This window comes from Puma concolor, chromosome C1 (genome assembly GCF_028749965.1).
Source record: "Puma concolor isolate L17-30 chromosome C1, mPumCon1.1.hap2, whole genome shotgun sequence".
Lineage (NCBI taxonomy): Eukaryota > Metazoa > Chordata > Mammalia > Carnivora > Felidae > Puma > Puma concolor.
In genome coordinates this window covers 145,063,972-145,086,074 of record NC_141674.1, presented here as the reverse complement: position 1 = coordinate 145,086,074, position 22,103 = coordinate 145,063,972, and the positions used below count along the sequence as shown (strand labels likewise).

At 39.7% G+C, this 22,103-nt stretch overlaps 1 protein-coding gene across 5 annotated transcripts in view; it reads right to left on the bottom strand.

Annotated features, from left to right (window-relative positions):
* The window catches only part of GALNT13 (polypeptide N-acetylgalactosaminyltransferase 13), a 554,292-nt gene extending 533,047 nt beyond the window's left edge, over window positions 1-21,245 (bottom strand). For 2 of the 5 annotated variants that reach the window (XM_086718630.1, XM_086718631.1), the window contains exon 1: window positions 20,861-21,243. The gene's annotated coding sequence lies outside the window, so the exon portion shown is untranslated. Of the gene's footprint in view, window positions 1-20,860 lie in introns of all 5 variants that reach the window. The other 3 variants (XM_086718628.1, XM_086718629.1, XM_086718632.1) reach the window with 3 other exon arrangements.
* Window positions 21,246-22,103: the final 858 nt, after the last annotated feature.

Genomic DNA, 22,103 nt, shown 5'->3' with positions numbered 1-22,103 from the left:
TCCTTTTGTCAGGAAAACAGAGGTGGAATGAAGATAAGATCTTTTACAGAAGCTTCTGGTAATGCTCTGCATCTTTACATCAGCAAAAAAAAAAAAAAATACATTGTTTTAATTATAAGAAAATAAAGTGTTGCGTAATGAAATAAAAATGCTATCGAAACAACTCTATCTAGGGAGTGATTATTCCAGATTAACAAACCTGTATAAAAGAGTATGATTCTGATTTGAGTGATCAGTTCAGTCAGACACAAGGCAAAAACTAAAGGAGAATGAGGACCACTGGTGAAAAGGCAATTACACCTTTAATAAAGAGCTAGAGCAAGCAAGAAGCCTGAGTCAGTCTTAAGAACTATCATACCTAGAAAAATTCATTTCATTCTCCAAGAAAATAATAGGCCTATCTTTGTAAAAAATACACACTAGGATATAGAGTGATACCAGGTATTTGCTCATACCAGTTGCTTTATTTAAAGATAAGGAAACTGAACTTCAGAAAAGTGAAATGGCATGCTACAGACTTTATGAATGGATTTTATCCACACTAGAATCCAGTTCTTCTCTTAGCCCCGTGATCTTTCCAATTCCCTAAGGGATGAATGCTACTGTGCTAGTGTTCAGTTCAGTATTTCTCTTTCTTTATATAGTGCAGCCCCCTCCCTCAAGCCCAACCAGTTCCTCTCCCCAGTGGGAACCATAATTAATTGCTTATTACTTCTACAACAGAACTCTTAAATTTGTCCAGACTTTATAAAAAGATTGACTGTCTCTATGAACCAGGGTGATTTAACAGAAGAAAGTAACTGGAATTTGTAGAAATCTGAGAGTATGTAACCATTTAAAAGTAGCCACATTTTTATTTTTTTTAAATTATTTTTAATGTGTATTTATTTTTGAAGGAGAGAGAGAGAGAGAGAGAGAGAGAGAGAGAGAGAGAGCGCGAGTGGGGGGAGGGGCAGAGAGAGAGGGAGACCCAGAATCTGAAGCGGGTTCCAGGCTCTGAGCTGTCACCACGGAGCCGGACGCGGTCCTCTGGCTCATGACCTGTGAAGGTGATGACCTGAGCTGAAGTTGGATGCTTAACCACTGAGCCACCCAGGCGCCCCAAAAGCAGCCACATTTTAAAAAAATCAAATCAAAGCATACTTTAACTAAACAAATGTATCTGAAGTGTTTTGGACATTATCTAATGCCACATTCCCCACTTCTCTGTACTCCTCCTCCTAATATATTCATTCTTCCTCCTCTTGGTTTTCTTTCTAACTTTAAAGAATACACCGTCACTGCTATTTCTTGTCATCAACTGTAGACTGTCTCTTCACCCCACTTGGTATTAGGCTAATCTTCCAATCCCTACTATTTCCTGCTGCTTTCTCCAAACCCCATACCAAATGCCCAGCCCCCACCATTTTTATGTGTACTGTAACATTATCATTGCTGATAATGTTTGCATTCTGTTCTGTAGTCCTGATTATCTTCTACATTTCATCTAAATATTGATACTAAAAATTTAGAATAAGTAAACACCATTTATATTTAATTAACATAATACTATGTTCATTTAAGAGCTAACTAAAGTTCTAGGATTTTTTTTAACTTTTTTTAATGTTTATTTATTTTTGAAAGAGAGAGAGAGTGTGAGCAGGCAAGGGGCAGAGAGAAAGGGAGATACAGAATCTGAAGCACACTCCAGGCTGCCAGCTATCAACACAGAGCCTGACATGGGGCTCGAACCCACAAATCGCAAGATCACGACCTGACCCAAAGTTGGATCCTCAACTGACTGAGCCACCCAGGCACCCCTGTAAAAGTTGTAGGATTATTTTCCTTTTTTGCCTATCCTTTTCTTCTTCCTGGAGATACTACCTTTATTTTTTCCCCTGGCACGATTTTTCTTTTCTTTCCAAATACATCTTGAACAATAAACATTTTATAATGCCTCCTTTTGTCAGAGAGACTCTCACTGACCTAAGCACTCCATTTTTTACACTAATCCTATACCAGACTGGAGCAACCTAAGCTGTTTACCTTTCAGGATTACTTCATAGCTAGCATGCCATGTCTTTTCTCTTAATTAGACATTGCTGGAATTGGACTTCAAGTAACTTTGTGAGAAAGGTTAATATTTGTGGAAAATAAATTTAGTCTTTGTAGGTCTAAATATTTCTTTATGCTACCCTTGCACTTGATTGACATTTTGAGCAGATATGGAATTTAAGTTGCAAATCATCTTTCTTCAGAAATCTGAGAATTATCTATTAATTCTTGTTTTTATTGAGATATAATTGATATGCAAATTATTCTGGTTTCAGGTGTACAACATAGGGATTCAACATTTGTATACATTGTGAAATGATGACCACGATAAGTCTAGTTACCAACCGTCACCTGCCAAAGTTAACGCAATATTGACTGTATTCCCCATGTTGTACATAATATAATAAATATAATATAATATAATATAATATAATATAATATAATATAATAATAATATATTTTGACATGTATTTATTTATTTTCTAACTGGAAGTTTGTACTTTCTTGACCTCCTACTTCCTCAATCCCCCTCTCCTCTGGCAACCACCAATCTGTTCTCTATACCTACAAGACTGGATTTTGTTTAGTTTTCTTTCTTAGATTCCATATATAAGTGAAATTATGTGGTATTTGTCTTTCTCTGACTTACGTAACAGAATACCCTCAAGGTCCATCCAGGTTGGTTCAAATGGCAAGATTTCACTTTTTGTTATGTCTGAGTAGTATTCTACTGTGTATGTATGTATGTATATATATGTATATATGTGTACGTACATACACATCTTTTTCATCCATTCATCCATCAATAGTCACTTAGACTGTTTCCACATCCATATTTAGGCTATCGTAAATTATACAGCAATAAAAATAGCAGTGCATGTATCTTTTCAAATTAGTGTTTTTTTTTTTTTTTTTTTCCTTTGGATAAATACCTGGGAGTGGAATTGCTAGATCAAATGGCATTTCTATTTTTAATATTTTGAAATCCTCTATATTGCTTTCCATAGTAGCTGCACAATTTACTTGCCCACCAACAGTGCACAAGTGTTCCCTTTTCTCCACATTCTCACCAACATTTGATATTTCTTATCCTTTTGAGAATAGCCACTCTGATAGGTGTAAGATGATATCTCCGTATGATTCTGATTTGCATTTCCCTCATGAATAGCGATGTCAAGCATCTTTCCATATGCTTGCAGTCATCTTCTTCGGAAAAATGGCTATTCAGATCCTCTGCCAATTTTTAATTTTTTTTTTTAATGTTTACTTATTTTTGAGACAGAGACAGAGCATGAGCGGGGGAGGGTCAGAAAGAGAGGGAGGCACAGAATCTGAAGCAGTCTCCAGGCTCTGAGCTGTCAGCACAGAGCCGACGTGGGGCTCGAACTCACGGACCGTGAGATCATGACCTGAGCCGAAGTCGGACGCTTAACTGACTGAGCCACCCAGGTGCCCCAATCCTCTACCAATTTTTAAATCAGATTGTTTTTGTTATTGAGTTTTAAATTCTTTATATTTTTTAAATATTAGCTCCTTACCAGATATAGGATTTCCAAATATCTTCTCCCACTCAGTAAGTTGCCTTTTGGTTTTGTAGGTTCTTTCCTTAACTGTGCAGAAGCTTTTTAGTTTGATATAGTCCCATATGTTTATTTTTGCATTCGTTTCCCTTGCCTTTGGAGTCAGATCCAAAAAGAGATTTCTAAAGCCAATGTCAAGAAGCTTATTGTCCATATTTTCTTCCTCAAGTTTTATGGCTTCAGGTCTTATATTAAAGACTTTGATCCGTTTTGAGTTTATTTTTGTACATGGTATAAGATAATGAGGCACCTGTGTGGCTCAGCTGGTTAATCATCTAACTCTTGATTTCAGCTCAGGTCTTGATCTCAGGGTTATAAGTTTAAGCCCTACATCAGGTTCTGCACTGGGCTTGAAGCCTACTTTAAAAAAAAAAAAAAAAAAGATAGTAATCCAGTTTCATTCTAATGCATATATCTGTCCAGTTTTCCCAACATCATTTATTAAAAAGAGTGTGCTATCCCTACTGTATATTCTTATCCATTTTATCAAAAATTAATTGACCAAAAATAGGCGGATTTATTTCTAGATTTTCTATTCTGTTCCACTGATCTGTGTGTATGTTTTTAAGCTAGCATCATGCTATTTTGATTACACAGCTTTATAGAATATTTTGAAATCAGGGAGTATGATACCTCTGGCTCTTTTTCTCTTTATCAAGATTGTTTTTGGCCAGTCAGAATTTTCTGTGCTTCTATATAGGTTTTGGAATTATTTGTTCAAGTTTCAAAAAAAAAGCCATTGCATTTTGATAGGGATTGCATTAAATCTATATTGCTTTTGGTAGTATGGTCATTTTAACATTAATTTAATAGCAATTCTTCTAATATGTCAGCACAGAATACCTTTCCATTTATTTGTGTGTTCTTCAGTTTCTTTTATACTTACATACTTTTCATGCACCTCCTTCATTGAATTTACTCCAAGGCAATTTGTTCTTTCTAACTGGAAGTTTGTACTTTCTTGACCTCCTGCACCCATTTGACTTCCTCAATCCCCCTCTCCTCTGGCAACCACCAATCTGTTACCAATGAGTGTAAGAGGGATTGTTTTCCTGATTTCTCATTCTGATAGTTCGTGATTAGTGTACATAACAGATTTTTGTATACTGATTTTCATTCCTGAAACTCTACTGAATTAATTTATTAGCTCTAAACGGCTATTTTAGGTGGAGCCTTTAGGATTTTCCATATATAATACCATATCATCTACAAATAGTAACAGTTTGACAAATTCCTTTCCAACTTGGATGCATCTTACTTCTTTTTGTTGCCTAATTTCTCTGGCTAGGGTTTTCACTACCATGTTGAATAAAAGTGTCTTGTTCCTGACCTTAAAGGAAGAGCTTTCAGATTTCCATAGTTGAGTATGATATTAGCTGTGGGTTTGTCATATACATCCTTTATTATGTTGAGAAATGTTCCCTCTAGACTCACTTTGTTGAGAGTCTCTATCATAAATGAATCCTGAGATTTATCAAATGTTTTTTCTGCATCTGTTGAGATGATTGTATAGTATTTTGCTTTCATTTTGTTAACATGGTGTATCATTTTGATGGACTGTGGATGTTGAGCCATCCTTGCATACCTGAAATACATCCTATTTGATCATGGGATATGATAATTTTAATGTATTGCTGAATTTGACTTCCTAATATTTCATTGAGGATTTTTGCATCTATGCTCATCAGGAATATTGGCCTTTAATTTTCTTTTTTTATGATGTCCTTGTCTGGTTTTGGTATCAGGGTAATGTTGGCCTGGTAAAATGAGTTTGGAAGCTTTCCTTTCTCTTGAGTTACTTGGAAGAGTTTGAGAAGGATAGATACTAAGTCTCTGAATGGTAGAATTCACCACTGAGGCAGTCTGGTCTTGGATTTTTCATATTTGGGAGGTTTTCATTACTATTCAAAATCTTCTTATTAGTGATTTGTCTATTCAGATTTTCTATTTTCTCAAGTTTCATTCTTGGAAGACTGTTATGTTTCCAAAAATATATCTTCTTGCTGGATTAACCTCTTTATCATTATGCAATGCCCCCTTTGTCTTTTATTATAGAATGTTTTAAGTCTAATTTATCTGATAAGGGTTTCTTTTTGTTTCCATTTTCAGGGAATATCTTTCTGTTCCCTTCACTTTCAGTCTTTGTGTGTATTTACTTCTGAGGTGAGTCTCTTCTAAGCAGCATGTAGACTGGTGTTGTTTTTGTTTGTTTCTTGTTGTTTTTTTTTAATTATTCTGTCTTTTAATTGGGTAATTTAGTCTCTTTTTCTCTCTTCTTTTGTGGCTTGATGATTCCTTAGCTTATGTTTAGTTTTCCTTTTGCATTTTCTTTTGTGTATTTACTATAAGTTCTTGTTTTGTGGTTACCAATGGGTTAACATATATCACCTTCTGTAAATAATAGTCTATTTTAATTTAATGTCAACTGAAATTTAAACACATTCCAAAGCTACATTTTTACTCCCCCTGCACATTTTATGTTTTGATATTACACTTTACATCTTTGTATTTTACGTATCCCTTAACTAATTATTGTGGCTTTAGTTAATTTTATTATTTTTTTTCTTTTAACATTCATACCAGTTTTGTAAAAGTATTTGATCCACTACCTTTCATATATATTTATATTTTCCAGTGAGATTTTTACTTTCGTATGTTTTCTTATTGTTAATTAGTGCCATCTGTTTTCAGCTTAAATCTGTTGATTTAGCAGTGATGAACTTCTGTGACTTTTGCTCCTCTGGAGAACTCTTTAGCTCTCCTTCAGTTCTGAATGATAATCTTGCCAAATAGAATATTCTTGGTTGGAAGTTTTTTTTGTTTTTTTTTTTTGTTGCTGTTGTTTTCCTTCAGGACTTTGAATATGTCATGCTACTCCCTTCTGGCTTACAGAATTTCTGTTGAGAAATCTGTTGATACTCCTATGGGGGTTCCCTTGTATGTAATAAGTTGTTTAATTCTTGGTGCTGTTAATATTCTCTCTTTAACTTTTGATGTCTTCACAATGTACCTTAGTGTGGATCTCTTTGGATTTTATTTGGAATTCTCTGGGCTTCTTGAACCTGGATATCTCTTTCCTTGCCTAGATTAGGGAAGTTTTCAACCATTATTTTCCAATAAGTTTACTACTCCTTTGTCTCTTCTACTTCTGGGACCCCTAAAAAGCAAATGCTATTCCACTTGCTGTTGTCCCACAGGTCCATAAGTTATCTTTCTTTTCCTTTTTTTTTTTTTTTTTCTTTTTGCTGCTTTGTCTGGGTGAGTTCTATTATCTTTACTTCCAGTTCATTGATTTGTTCTGCTTTACCAGTCTGCGACTGAATGCATCTAGTATATTTTTTAGTTCAGTTACTGTATTCTTCAGCTCTGTGACTTTTATTTGGTACTATCTTGTATTTTCTACCTTCTTGTTGATGTTCTTTGTTCATCCATTCTTCTCCAGAGCTGAGTAAGCATCTATATGATCATTAATTTGAATTCTTTTTTTTTTAATGTTTTATTTATTTTTAAGACAATGCGAGAGACAGAGTGCAAGCAGCGGAGGGGTAGACAGAGGGAGACACAGAATCCGAAGTGGGCTCCAGACTCTGAGGTGTCAGCCCAGATCCTGACATGGGGCTCAAACTCACGAACTGTGAGATCGTGACCTAAGCTGAAGTTGGGACAGTTAACTGACTGAGCCACTCAGGCGCACCTAATTTGAATTCTTTATCAGGTAAATTACTTATCTCCATATCATTAAGATCTTTTTCTGAAGTTTTCCCTTATTGTTTTGTTTGGAACATATTTCTCTGTTTCCTCATTTTCCTTGACTCTCTTTTTATATGTATGAGGTGAAACAGCTACCTCTCTGTCTTAAAGGAGTGGCCTTGTGGAGGTGATGAAACTTCTCATTCAACCTTGCCCTAGCTTTTGCTTGTCTCTCAAATCCTTGACCATCTAAATTTGCCTGATTTATTCTTCATATTCCCCCATTTGTGAGGGTGTGGCTAGAGCTGTCAGTGGTCCAAAGGAAGGAATCTCATTTAGCACCTAGTTTCAGATTGAGTGGAAAGTCAGACCCTCACACAGCAGCTTTTGAAGTATACAAATACATATAGCCCTGCGGGGCCAAAATCATAATCCCTGGTGGTCTCTAGGCCAGGAGATCTGGAGGTGTCCCTGGGTGACAATTCCAAAAATCAGGGCTCCAGATGAGTTTATAAGTTCTTTTCTGGAAGGCCTTGTCACGCCTTCCAGAGGGAATGCAAGGATGGTGTTTCCCTGTTTACATCCCAAGGGAGTGCCTTCTTAATCTATAGACGTGCATGAAGTCTGAGTCGTTTCCCTCTGATTGAAGCTCCAGGCTGAGAGGCCTTTTTCACAGGAAGACTGGGTTTGTGTTTTGGTCTGTTGTCTGTGCAGTGCCCTGAAGGTGGCTGCCTGCCAAGAACTGGCTTTCCAAGTGTTGCATTCCCAAGGAGCTCAGGAATGCCGGTCCCATTGGCCACTAGCGTCTCCCCCTTTATAGACTGTATGCATCTGCTGGCTTTAGGAGCATCTGGAGAGGGTAGGGAGTAGGTCATGGTTGCTAACTTCAAAAAGACAGCTAGAAAATGTATGTATGCATGCCCGTGGGCTTTGAAAATATGATGGGAGAGGGCTTTATCTGTACCCCACCGGCTTCAGGCTGGGAGTGGAAGAATGCCATGACCACTCACACTTGCCAGCCTCAGCCAGGGAGCAAGAAAATATCACAACGGCTCAGCTCACTAACTTCAGTTAGTGAGCAGGAGAATCCCACAACAATTCACACTCACCTGCCCCAGCCAGGGAGCAGGGAAATTCTACAACCACTCCCACTGACTTCACACAGCAGCAGGATAGTGCCATGACTGCTAGCCCATGACTGTCCTAGAGAGGCAGTGGGAGGGCACCATGTATGAGCTCACCCACCTGATGGCAGGGTAGGTGGAAAGTGCAGAACATTTGCCAGCGCCTCTAGTCTGGGGAGAGTTTCAGCTGTCCTCTGTCCCTCCAGCAGATGCTTTCAGGTCAGCAAATAAATCTCCTTCACATGTAGTCTAGGTGCTTTTCAGTTGTTTTTTTCCCCCTGGGTCTGAGGTGAGGGAGACTATACGTGAGCCATTGAACAGGGAAATTTCAGTTTCCTTGGTATTTTGGGTCTCTTGGGCATCAGCCCAACTCACATTTTGGGGCCTTGCGCCTCTGGTGTGGACCATGGGAAGCTGGGGTGCCTGATGTGAGACATCAAGGCTTTGCTCCTCCAGAAGTGCTGCATGAGTAAGATCCCTCCCTATCGTGTGTGGCCAGGCTAGGGCGCCGATTTTGTGAAAGACCGTGTCTCTGCCTCTCCTACCCTTCCCAATGTGGTTTTTTTATCCTCTGATTTAGAGAAGTTCATCTAGTTTTCAGAATCTTTTCAGAGGGAAATGGTATTCATATGTAACTGAAGATTTGGTGTGTCCACGGAAGGAAGTGAGTTCAGTGTTCTACTATGCCCCCATCTTGTGGAAGTCTCATATTAATTCTTTAATATTTGTTCTAACTATATTTTTAGTTTTCTTACAGAACTCTAAGTAGTAAAAAGTCACACTTCAGGGATGTTCACCATGATTCTTATGTGTTTCTTTTTTTTTTCTTTTTGTTTGCACTGTTATTTTCTTTATCAGAAATTATAAAATGTCTCTTAAACTATTATTTTGAAAATCTTTAATTTCCATAATGTTTCTTCATTTATTGTGTCTCTTCCATATCATCCTTGTTTTATAAGTATTTTCTTCCATCTCTTCAAGGATTTTAACATTTTTGCCTTTCTTATGATCTTTTAATTATCTGTTCCCTACAAGGTCATTTTACTGTTAGTGGTTTTTCAATTATCTTGGTCTCTTTTCATGTTGCAGACTTTTCTTAGTATTTTTTTTCTTACATTATATTTTAAATGTCTGGTAATCCATGGTTGCTACTTTATATTTAAGAATGAACAGGGCTCCTGGGTGGCTCAGTCAGTTGAGTGTCCAACTCTGGCTCAGGTCATGATCTCACCACTCATGGGTTCAAACCCTGTATCCAGCTCTGTGCTGACAGCTCAGAGCCTGGAGCCTGCTTCGGATTCTGTGTCTTTGTCTCTCTCTGCCCCTTCCTCCCTCCCTCCCTTCCTTCCTTCCTTCCTTCCTTCCTTCCTTCCTTCCTTCCTTCCTTCCTTTCTTTCTTTCTCTCTCTCTCTCTCTCTCTCTCAAATAAACAGTAAAAATTAAAAAAAAAAAAGAATGAGGGAACAGAAAATACTGAGTCTTCTGTATTTGAGTGGGTCTTCTTGGTTAGAAGATTTTGTTTTAGGATAAGCAACTTGCTGATCATTTAGGCTTGTAGAGTCTAAGTGTCAAAATAAAAGGGACTTTATCCTATGGTTCTAGGATGTGTCCCTAGTTGCCCTTATTGTCCCTCAGCCATGTAAGCAATTTCATTAGTTTGTACTAAGGAGTGTAGTGAGAGGGGTGATGAGAAAAATGTGCTATAGGGACATTTGCCTAAGAAGTAGAATTGGTAAGTAGAAGGTTGGTTATTCCAACTATACATGTTGATTAATTATTTTGTTTCAGACTCAGTGTCTCACCTCTGCTCTCTTTTTTTCTTGGCATGGAACTCAAGCCTTGGGGGGACTGTTCAGGGCACAGTGTCTCCCTCTTCAACTTCAGGCCCCTTTCCTATATCTTAGTCAGTTTCCTCTGCCTTGCTTTACTCTATCCAATTTTTAACAGTCTGATATCTTTTTGATCCTTTAACGTTTAAATTAATGAGGTTTCAAGAGGATGTATAACAAATAAAGACATGTCTCCATTCTTCCTCCTCAAATGGATAATCACTTGTTGAAAAGCAATTCCACTGACCTAGAGAAACTACCCTTAAAACATCTAAAATGAATAAAACCCAGGAACAAACAAAACTATTAGACTACTGAATATCACCAGAGTCATGATAGCAACAATGCTGTCTTGAGTGATTCAAACAAGGTGCTCTGTTGAAATGAATGCAAACTGTACATCTGCACAGGTCTTATGGTACCCAGCAATACTACTGATTTCATGTTTTTGAAATGCCTTATACTCTGTCCTTTTTGTGGAGAATGAGAATTAACATTCTCAAAAAAAAGAGATTTATTAAAGTTCAAAAGTATTTAATGAGATAGTTGCAAGTATATTACATTTGTGAAGGTTATTTTTCCTTACAAAAGGAATGGAAATGATGCATACGTGTTATCCCATTCGAATTAGAATTCTATATAGATAATAAGAATTTGTGCATTGTAGAAGCAAAATGGGCCTATTGTCATCTGCAACGGCAAATGAAGTGTCTCATAACTAGCAATTCAATGTGTTAATTCAGCTGCACCATCCAATTACCTACGATTCATCTCAACTTAGTGCACAACAATAAAACTCTTAAAAAATCCGTGACAAAATGTCTGCTCTAGGTTTATCAGATAGGGGAACTACTACCCAAAGTTGGGGAGTGGGAGCCATAGAATATAAATTATTAAAATTGTTCATCACAATCTATCCATTAATATAAAAAATTTTTGACATGAAGTCAATAGCCTAGAGTTAGTAAGAAAACACACATATGAGGATGTATGAGGAAAATCTGACCAAGAAACGAGAAAGCCATGTGGCAACTGAAGTTGGCATCCCCTCAAATAACACAGCATTCCCTCTGAGCCCTGGGCCGGCCAACGGCCAACTGCCAACTGACCACAGGGCCCAGGCACACAATTCTAAAAGTAGACAGAGGTAATGAGATGTGAATTTAGCATCCCCAGCCTCCTGCTAAATGACCCAGATGCAGAAGCTAGCGCGTCTGTCTCTTACCTACTCAGAACTAACTGATGAAATGAACAGAAGCTCTTTTTTTTTATTTACTATTCAAGAGCAGTAATAATCTAGTCCTGCTACAAGTGGATTTACTAAGCCATAGAAGAAAGACCGTTTAAAGTAGAGCGTACCATGAAGAAGAAAGGGAACAAAGGAACAAGGGAAAGACAGGGAAAAGAAAAAGGGTATTGAGAAATAATAAACACATTATTTACTTAAGAAAATACAAAGGCACAGTGACAACCTAGAAGAGATGAGTAACATCTGAACCACGATCAGGGACAGTGTGGCTTCTAACATTTTTTAGGACAAATGACATTTAGTCCCATTTGAGACTGAACTATCAAGATAATCAAAGATTATTGAGGCTTGAGGATTCAGAAAAAAAGAGGTGGAATTCCTGCAAGAAAAAGGGAAAAAAAAAAACTGTACTGAATTTTGATACTGGGTTCGTTAGTAATCCCATAAATCCTTCATTTCATTTATAGACTCTGAAAACAGCATTGTTTTAAGTGCAGATCTTTAGTTTAAAAAAAAAAACAAAAAAACAGGCTGGGGAGCCTGGGTGGCTCAGTCAGTGAACTAGACTCTTGATTTAGTCTCAGATCATGATCTCACAGTTCAGTTTGTGAGATCAAGCCCCACATTGGGCTCTGCCAGCACTAACAGCACAGAGCCTACTTGGGATGTCTCTCTCTGTCCCTCCCAGTCCCTCCCAAAATAAACATTAAAAAAAAAAAAAAAAAAAACAGGGGCGCCTGGGTGGCTCAGTTGTTAAGTGTCCAACTCTTGATTTTGGCTCAGGTCATGATGTCACAGTTCGTGAGTTCAAGCCCCAAGTTCAAGCTCCTGCACTGTCAGTGCAGAGCCTACTTGGGATTCTCTCTCTTTCTCTGCCCCTCCCCTGCACACTCGCACTCTCTCTCTCTCTCAAAATAAAAAAATAAACCTTAAAAAAAATCCAGGAAGGTGGAGTGACTCATTATTGAAGGTATATAATTGAAATAATTTACATAATCTAATCAACTTTCAGTCAGCCTAAAATATTTACTTTTTTTAAAGACTAAAGAAAAATCATTAAAACATTGTCTTAATGCATTAAACAAAAATAGTAAGCAAGAGAAAGTTGCTGAAAATCAACCAAAGCTTGCAAGGAGAAAATGTATCATATCAAAGATTAATACATCAGTTTTGTAGATTACTAGTGATCACAAATTAGCAAATATTCTATCCCAAAAAAAACTTAAAACACATGGGGAAAATCCAGAAATTTCAGCAGGACTTCCCCAGTGCTTTCATAAATATGAACATTTCTTAATGTAATTTAAACAATTATTAGCAGTATCACAGGAAAATAAACTATTTATTAGATTAGTTACAGATATAGATCTCAGTTATGAATTGAAGTCTATGTAGAGAAATCTTATTCAGTTATAGATTTAATTTTTTTTTCTTTCTGCCTGCATCACTATGTGTTAGTTTCTTCTTATTTGGGCGGGGAGGGCAGGAGGGAGCAGTGCGTATCTAAGTAGAAACAACAATGTGCTTGGAAGAAATCTACTCCAATTTTTCCATATCCATTGTCTTCTTCATAATTGTCTTTTTTAATCCAGTGCCATGACTTCTAAAAGGCAAACATTTTGTCTCCAGGCCTAAAAATCCACCTTGTTGGTCAGGTTTTCTTCCTTCATTTTTAAAGGTAAAACTTACTCAAATAAGAAACAAGACATAGGAATCTGGGCTCCGTTTTCAATTCAGCTATTTCAAACTTTGTGACATAAAGCAAGTTGTTTTATTAATAATTTCATCAAAATAGCATAGTCCTTGTCCTGTCACTTACCAGCTTAGTCTGGGACAACTTACTTAACCTTTCTGTATCTCAATTTCCTTGTCTGTAAAATGGATGTACAATAAAACCCACCTTGGAGGGTTGTTATGATGAAATGAATTAATATATGTAACACTTAGGATAATGTCCAGAACAAAGTAACTTCTTTCTTCTTTAAATAAATAAAAATTAATAAGTTAACCTGAAAAATGATGAGTTAGATCAGTTGTCTAAAACATCACTGTATATCAGAATCATCTGGAAAAGTATTTAAAAAAATAAATTCCATAAACTCATCAGAGACAAATGAGAATCTGTATGAGTGGGATCTGACAATCTATATTAAAACAAACACACACACAAAAACTTCGTTAGTTATTTCAATGTAAAGACTGGTTTGTTAACAAGGACAATTTAGGTACATTTCACATACCCCCACCATCATTTTTTTTCTCTCTGGTGGCCACAATAGTCACTGCCCAAAGAAACTTGCCATTTAACAGCATCAGTCAGTTTTACAAAAGCAGTTAGTTTAGCTTTGGATTTCTCTTTATTACCTAAAACAAAACTTCTTTGTCCTCACCAAGGCCACCAAAGAAGTAAAAAAGGAACAAAATGATCCCTAAGGCTAGAACACATTGGTTAGTGGGGAAAGACAGAGGAGTAAATTCTTGACACATGTTCCCTTATTTCTGCCAGGCATTCATTCATTCCTTGTCCCAGGACACAGATTGGCACTAGCTAAGTGACAGTGATTTGCAGTTAAATACCACGAAGGAACAAGTCACCCCCAATTCTCTAATCCTTTCAACAAACATTGACACTGTAAACTGAGGCTAGAGCGATTGTTAGCATCTTTCCCGGGTCCAAATTTTATTGCCCAGGCCAGTGACTAGTAAGAGAATGGAATAGCTAGCTATAAGTGCTATGTAGGTTTCATGAAGTCATGGATATGACTACCATGCTGGCCTGTGTTCTCTGTATACACAGGGTGCACGGGGTAAACAGGATATTATACTGGTTCAGACTAAGAAGGTTCCTAAGCATCAACTACAGAATATGGTGAAATGAATTACCAGACTGTGATAAAATTTTCATCAGTCTTTATTAAATTTGAAAATTAAGTGCAATGTAGAAAAATGCACAGGAAGCTAAATATAGTTCTTTTAAGAACTATATTTTGATATTCAGTTCTGCCATCTTAGCTGGTGTTAAAATGCCCACTCTTCTATAAGATGATGATGATATAAGTAGACTTTTAAAACCATTCTTACCATGCAAAAGAAAATGTTCAATGGAGGCTGGCACTCAATTTTTTAAAAATTTTATTAGTCAGTGAAAATGTCAGACTGAGAACTACTAGTGCACTGGCTTCAGAGACAGAAAAGAACTGATGGGCTCCTTGGCACTAAACCATATTAGCTGTGTGCTTTTGAGTGAGTGAGTCCTTGTTTATACAATGGGGACAGTAATTCTACTTACTCCTCATGTGGCTATGAGGATAAAATGTGGCAAGACCTATCAGATGTTTACGTATCCACAGTACAAGGACAAAGTAAGTATCCAATAGATTTTAGCTCTTTTCTCAATTTGTAACTCAATTCACCATTTTTAGCTCCCTCATAAATAAAATCAAATGGCTATACCTCCCCAGAGATTTGTTTCCCAAGTATGTTTTCCCATTTTTCTTTCATCAGAGTAATGGTAGTATTGCATAGGGGTCTTGATAGTCATATAACTCTCATCCTTTCCATCTGAAACTAATTATATAATAAAAATCTGAAGAAGAAGTTAAGTCAGTTATTATGCTTCTGATCTACAAGAACACAATCCTCCCCATATGTCAAAATCCATTTTTTTAACAACAACAACAAAAAAAGAGGTCCTGTACTTATAATATCAAGGCAATTAATATTAGGCAAGAGATTAAATTGACATTTACTACTATCTCTGAGGTGTAATTTGGATGATTTTGAATGTTCAGGCTTTGCTTTAAATTCTGCTTTCTGTTTACAGTGGCTACTGAGCACATGTATTATGATCACCAAAATGCCAACTAGCAGTTTAATCACACTTCCTATAATGTTCTACAAGAGCTTAAATAAGATTTAAGTGACATCAATGTAGTTTAATGTATCCAACAGAATCCTAATTAATTCCACATCATGTTAAAACACTGATATGCTATATCTTGGACAGTTCCCATCTATCTTAACAGTAAGCAGTTCTAAAAAAAAAAAAAAAAAAAAAAAAAAACAAATACAAAGAAGTCTGAGTATTTAATATGGGCAGTGTTTTATTTTTCTCTTTTCTCACATAACTAATTATACAATCACAAATATGTTCATATCTAGGGTGGTAACAGTCACTATTTTCTCTCCATCCCTCTCAATGGGATAGATTTTAATGTTTATTTATTTTTGAGAGAGAGAGCGCATGTGCACAAACACACAAGCAAGGGAGGGGCAGAGAGAGACAGAGGGAGACAGAGCATTTGAAGCGGGCTCCAGGCTCTGAGCTGTTAGCTCAGAGCCTGGCGCAGGTCTTGAACCCACAAACCAAACAGTGAGATCGTGACCTGAGCTGAAGTCAGATGGTTAACCAACTAAGCCACTCAAGTGCCCCATAATGTGGAACAACTTTTAACAAATGATATTTTGCAGCTTGCTTTAGGTCTTTTGTTAACGGTGGAAAATTATAGTAGAGTAAACATTAAGAGAGAACCCAAGAGTTCATAAGGACAATAATTATATGTGCACACTTGAGTGAAGTTGGGCCCATACAGGAAAGGCACATCTCCTTATTTTAACTAACATTTTAGGTGTTAGGACCCAGAAATCTCTTAATAATCTGTAGTCAAAATTTTTCAAAATTACGTATTTCAGCTTAAATAAATAGTTCCTGAGTGACATAAATAAAATAAAATTAGAAAACTCATATCTAAAAATGAATTTCAGCTAATTCATTTACAACGGAATTGGAACATACATTAATCACACAGGTCTCTTTAGCCACCTGTAATTACTTCTTGGTAATCAAGCAAAGATACATTAAAAAATATTTTTATGGTATACTACATTGAAAGCATATACACAGGTCTAAATCTGAATCCAGGACAAACAAGTATCAAATGAATAAAGTCTACCTGATTTATATTTTGCTCTAAAAGGTAACTGTTTATAATGCCCTGAATGGATGATCAACTACTACTGAAATAATGTGTGCATTCATTTTCACTAAGTTATTTGAATTCTCTAAGTATTAAATTTCACAATACAAAGCTGGACTCTTTAAAAACACACATGCCTTCAACTGAATAGCAGACATCCTTAAATAATGTGATTTAAGATAGAAATTGTAAATTGAAGTTTAATCTGTTAAAATGACAACAGGTTTATCAAAGCAGACAGTACCAGATCTTTAAATGTGATTTATGTGTTTGAACATATACTTAGTGTGTATGTGTCCGTGCGAGGATGTGGGGGGTGATATTAAGAAAGGCCATGAAGGGGCGCCTGGGTGGCGCAGTCGGTTAAGCATCCGACTTCAGCCAGGTCATGATCTCGCGGTCCGTGAGTTCGAGCCCCGCGTCAGGCTCTGGGCTGATGGCTCAGAGCCTGGAGCCTGTTTCCAATTCTGTGTCTCCTTCTCTCTCTGCCCCTCCCCCATTCATGCTCTGTCTCTCTCTCTGTCCCAAAAATAAATAAACGTTGAAAAAAAAATTTTTTTTAAGAAAGGCCATGAAATAGATTGTCAGAGTCAATATGAATGCATATACTTAGTCTTGATTTAACGTTTCGCATGTGTTTATTCGGATGACAAGAGCAGAAGGAAGAATTGAGAACCAAAAACCAGTTAAAATTCTTTTATAATTAGCCATATGGTCACTCAGATTTCAAAGTAGTGATCCTGTTAGGCCTCATTAGATTTAAGATGTGTACATGTTCCTACTACTGATAGCAATTTAAATCCAAGAAGGTCATATATTAAAAGTCACAGTCAAGAATTTCTTGTTTATTGCAAGAGGTGCCACTTGAGAATACGATGTCTAATAACACCAATAGTTAAAGGACAAAACTGTAGAGATTGTTCATTTTCATAAAGCACAATGAACACTTATCAAAGACATGTGGCATTGTTATTTGTTTCCCATAGTGGACTTTATTCATGCTTTATTCTCAATAATATTCTTTACTTTTACTTGGTGTTATTCCAAAACACCAATATTCTCTTCATTTGTCCAGCCAGAAAGAATAAAAATATTCATTTATTGCTTGTTCTCTCACCCTCTCCCTAAAATGCCAAGATTAAAAAGCTGTACAATCTCTATTACATGGAAATGTTCCTGTCAGAACTACTACCTCTGAATGAACAAAAGAAAGAAAGAAAGAAAGAAAGAAAGAAAGAAAGCAAGCAAGCATCACCACTTCTAAAAATCTATAAGCAAAATGAAACATTGTATTTCACTCTGACAAAACTGTTTAACTTAAAATTAATGCATAGGAAGTTAAAAAGCTAAATTTGTCTCAATATTATCAGTAAGAAATCAGAACCTATCTCACCCAGCAGCAGAATTTCCACCTTCAGTGTGTCTTTGCTATTTTTTAAATGCAAAACATTGGGTACAGTATCAAGCCATCTGTAAGTAACATTTTTAAAACAAAACTGCCTTGATCACGCTCCTGTACAATACTCACAGTAAATCCTCAAATTTTTAAAGAGGTGACTACTCTATCATCAAAAAAACAACACTGAAAAAAAAAAGAAAAAACAATACTGCAGCTTATGAATTCCTACCAGTACCTTGTATCAGGAGGCACTATATTTCCAGGTACTTTGGCAAATTTTCATATGTATGTAGCATCACACCTCTCATATATATTTGAAGCAGTAAGGAAGCCTATAAATTATTTAAGGTAAGTGAGTCAGTTTGAAAGATCAATTTATAGCACCCAAATATTTCAAGCTGATAGATCTGCTCTTTATGTTAAAAGAGAAAACTTTTCACTTGTGAAAGACCACAAGAAAGTATTCACTAACAAATGATGTCATGTTCCAGTTTGCTTTCTCATAGGAAGATTAAGAGATGCCACCTATCAGAGTCTCTAACATCATTTCTTCAATTCTGCAGTGACTTGTTAAAGAACAAGTAAAGACTTGTTCAGCCAAGGTAAAGACTTGCAAAGAGAGGCAAATTCAAGAAGTGAATGAGCCAAAAAGGCACTCAGGTTTCAACATGGCTTCTACTAGTAGTCCTCAATTCCCATTCATAAAACACTAAATAAATGAAACAAACAAGAAAAAAAAAAGAGGCATAATTCAACTTCTTGTATGAAGCTCATTCACATAGCTGGGTGATCAAAGCCTATAATTAGCTGCATGCTAATCACTCAAGGAACAAGTTTTTAATAAGCATTTACTAGTTTTCCCACACTGTGCTAAGGTCTGTGTATCTGAAACTGCATCCGGGCCCACTCTGCACTCTGGAATCCAGAATTAATCTACACCAGCAACACTGTACTTCCTTTGGAAAGGCTTTCTTTTCTTCCTCCCCAAACCTGATCTCAGACACAGTGCCTCTACTTAAGCAAGCAGCTTAAGCCCTGAAATGGGATGAACATCACACAAACGGAGAATTAAAAGCATTTATTTAAACAAGCAAGAGCAGCCAGAGAAAATCCTCATTGGAGTTGAAGGTGGGCAGGGGCATAAGGAAGAGATGTGGAATCCCAGCTTGTAGCAAACAGTGCAGAGAAATGCACATTTCTCATGTTCAAAGCCTGCCTTAGGCTATGAAGATTCTCCAAATCTATCCATTTGTGAAATCACTCAAACAGGGTTTCAACATAAAGGTTCTAATTCTGAAGGAGAGAAGGAGTTTGTAGAGATTAGGGAAAAGGAAAAATTAATAATGCAATGCAAAAGTCACGATGAGGAAAAAGGAAAGATTGAGTGAAGGCAAGGAGAATGACCTGAGAAGGTGAAAGGTCCAAAATATGTCACCAGTAGGTTGACCTTACTTTTCAGTGTTCTCAAACAAGCTGGTTTCTTTAACACTAGAGGGCATGAATGCAAGGAAGCGAGCGCACACACACGCGCGCACACACACACACACACACACACACACACACGCGTGCGCGCACACACACGGGGAGGGGAGCGACCCTGAGCAAAGGCAGCCTTCATATAAAACTAGAGATCTGGTGGCCCAAAGAAAACCCGAGATTTCAGGCGTCTCGGGAAGACAAGTGTCTTTACCCTGCAAATAAAATCACCACGCTGTGTTCCTAGGAAGAGTGACCGCGACCTCTCCCAAGGAAACGGCTCAAGGATTGAGTGTTATGGCAGTTTATGGCAGATAGTCCCCAATGCTCCTCTCCTCCGCTAGCAACACCTTTGCCTCACAAAAGCTCCCACCCTTTCGAGGTTAGTTTTCCCTGGATGCCAAAGCTTTCTGTGTTTGCCTACCGTCTCTTATGTGGCTACCTGTAAAGGCTGGAGGTGTAGACTCTCTACCAGGAAATTCAACTGATCTTAGTCAATTTACGGGTTGAGGGGAGGGACGCACGCCGCTTTCACCGCCAGTAGCCTCAGTGCGCTCCGGCTCTCTGCCGCACAGGGCCCTCGGACCCGGGCAGGGGAGACTGGCCCTTAAGCCCTTCATTCAGCCCCTGTGCTCCATGCAAACCCACACAAGGGCAACCCCCGCATCCCCTCTGGCTCAGAGCAGGGAGATCTCTGTACCTGGAGGTGCCCAGAAGGTGGGCCGGGGCGTGCTCGACTGGCCGGGGCGCCTCGGGATCCGGAGAACAAGGCAGGAGAGACGAAGGAGGCAGACGGAGACAGGCAGCGAGAGGCAGAGAGAAAACACGCCAAGACGGAGAGACAAGCGTAAGAGACAGGGTAACAGGAATAGAGAGACATCCCAAGAGATACAAGCAGGAAAAGAATGGAAGAGAAACAGACCCGGAGGTCGCAGGGGGAGCCAGAGTCAGAGAGAAAGTCAGAGAAAGAAACTGAGTCAGAGACAGAGACTCGCAGAGAGAATGAGGTCGAGGGGCACCGAAAGAGAGAGGCAGAAAGGAAGGAAGACAACCGTCGAGGAAGATACCCAAGCTCTAGTGCGTCCCCGGTGTGAAGCCTAACAGGAGCGTCGCGCACAGCCAGCCCCGGCCGCCCGCAGCTGGTGGGGAGAAAGTTGCCCCCGCCGCCAAGCGCCACCAGGGCGCAGAGGGTGGCCAGCGCCCCGGATCTGAAGCGAGTAGCGGAGAGGGGGGAGTAGAGAGCGGGTGGCGACAGAAAGTTCCGCGCCTCTCGATCCACCCTCCGCACCTGCAGCAGCCGGCTAGCACGCTCCGAGCTTCCGGGAGGCAGTCTCGCCGGGTCCGCGGGCGCTCCTAACCCCCGTCCAGCCCGGGGCGCTGGACGCGGCGACCGACACTCGCTGCAGGACTTTGCGGCACCCACCCGGGCACCCTGGCCACCCGGAGGTGACTCGCCCCAGACAATTACGAGGAAGAGAGGGGGAGCAAGAGAGAGACGGAGACCTGCTATCGTGGCCAAGGATCCCGCGAAGAGGGAGCGGCAGTCCACGCACGGGATTCTGCTTCTGACCCAGCCCGTCAGGCGCCCGCCGGCCGCGCCGAACACCGGGTGCGCCGAGCCCGCGCTCACCTGGAACCCGCGCCGGTCCGCGAACGCCGCGCGCAGCCCCGTCTCCCGCCCGCGCCTCTCTCTTCACACTTCCCCTGGAGCAGAGCAAGCCGGCTCCGGCCTGGGCCAGCCCCAGAGAGGCGCCCTCATAGCGCAGCGGCGGGCTAGAGGGCTCCGGGAGCGCCGCGAGAGCGGGCGCCGAGGCCGAGGAGGCACAGGAGACCGAGCGAGGGCTCCTAGCACATTGTCACCTCAGCAGAGCTGCCGCCGCCGCCGCCTGGTCACTTCGCCCCCGGCCCCCGCCCCCCTCCCACCCCAGCCCTCTCCCTCCCAGCCCCTCCTCCTCGCGCGGTCCCTCCCCCTCCCGTAGCCCCAGCCTGGAGGCCTCTCACTGGGCTAGTATCATTTACGTAACCAGCACCCCCCAGCCCTCCTCCCTCCCCGCTCCCGCTCCTCCCCGGGCTGGGGCGGTGTGCACCGAGCGCGCTCCAGCTGCTCCTGGAGCTACTGCTCCAGCGATGTGCACAAGTCCCGCGATACTTGGCAGGCACGGCCCCCAAGAGCAACGGTGGGGTCGGCTCCTCTCCCCCACAGAGAGCTTCGCGGCCCCTGGCCATCCAGGGTTCCCATGGTGGAAAAGCAGGCTTGCACACACCGTGTTAGCCCAGTGCACCAGCGAGCCTCTTATAGGGGTGCTAGAGGATAGGAGACTGCCCTCGGGGAAAGCTGGGGCAACCCCACCCCCGTCGTAGTCTCTCCAGCAGAGAGATGCTGCGGGGGAGTTGAGGTTTGGAGCCTTGAAGAAGAAAGGACAGACAAGAGTTTGGCCTCTTGTCCCTTACAGTTCTTTCACCCTGACAGGATTCTAATGTTCTGGTTGGCGACAGCTGCGTCCAGCCTGCACAGTGTAAGAGATCTGGGAACGCAAAAATGCTTCCTTGCGCTCTTACATTTTTGAGGGAAAGTAAAGCAAAAAAATAAAAAGTGAGGCTTTGAATTCCTTTCTCAGTCAACGTGGTATGGGCTTTAACACACTCATGGACGCACCTTGAAGTGCCGGAATGCTTGCATTTCAAAGTAAAGTTAATGTGAAGCCATTCCTAAGTCAAGTTAATGTATAATGTAAGGGGAAGTCTT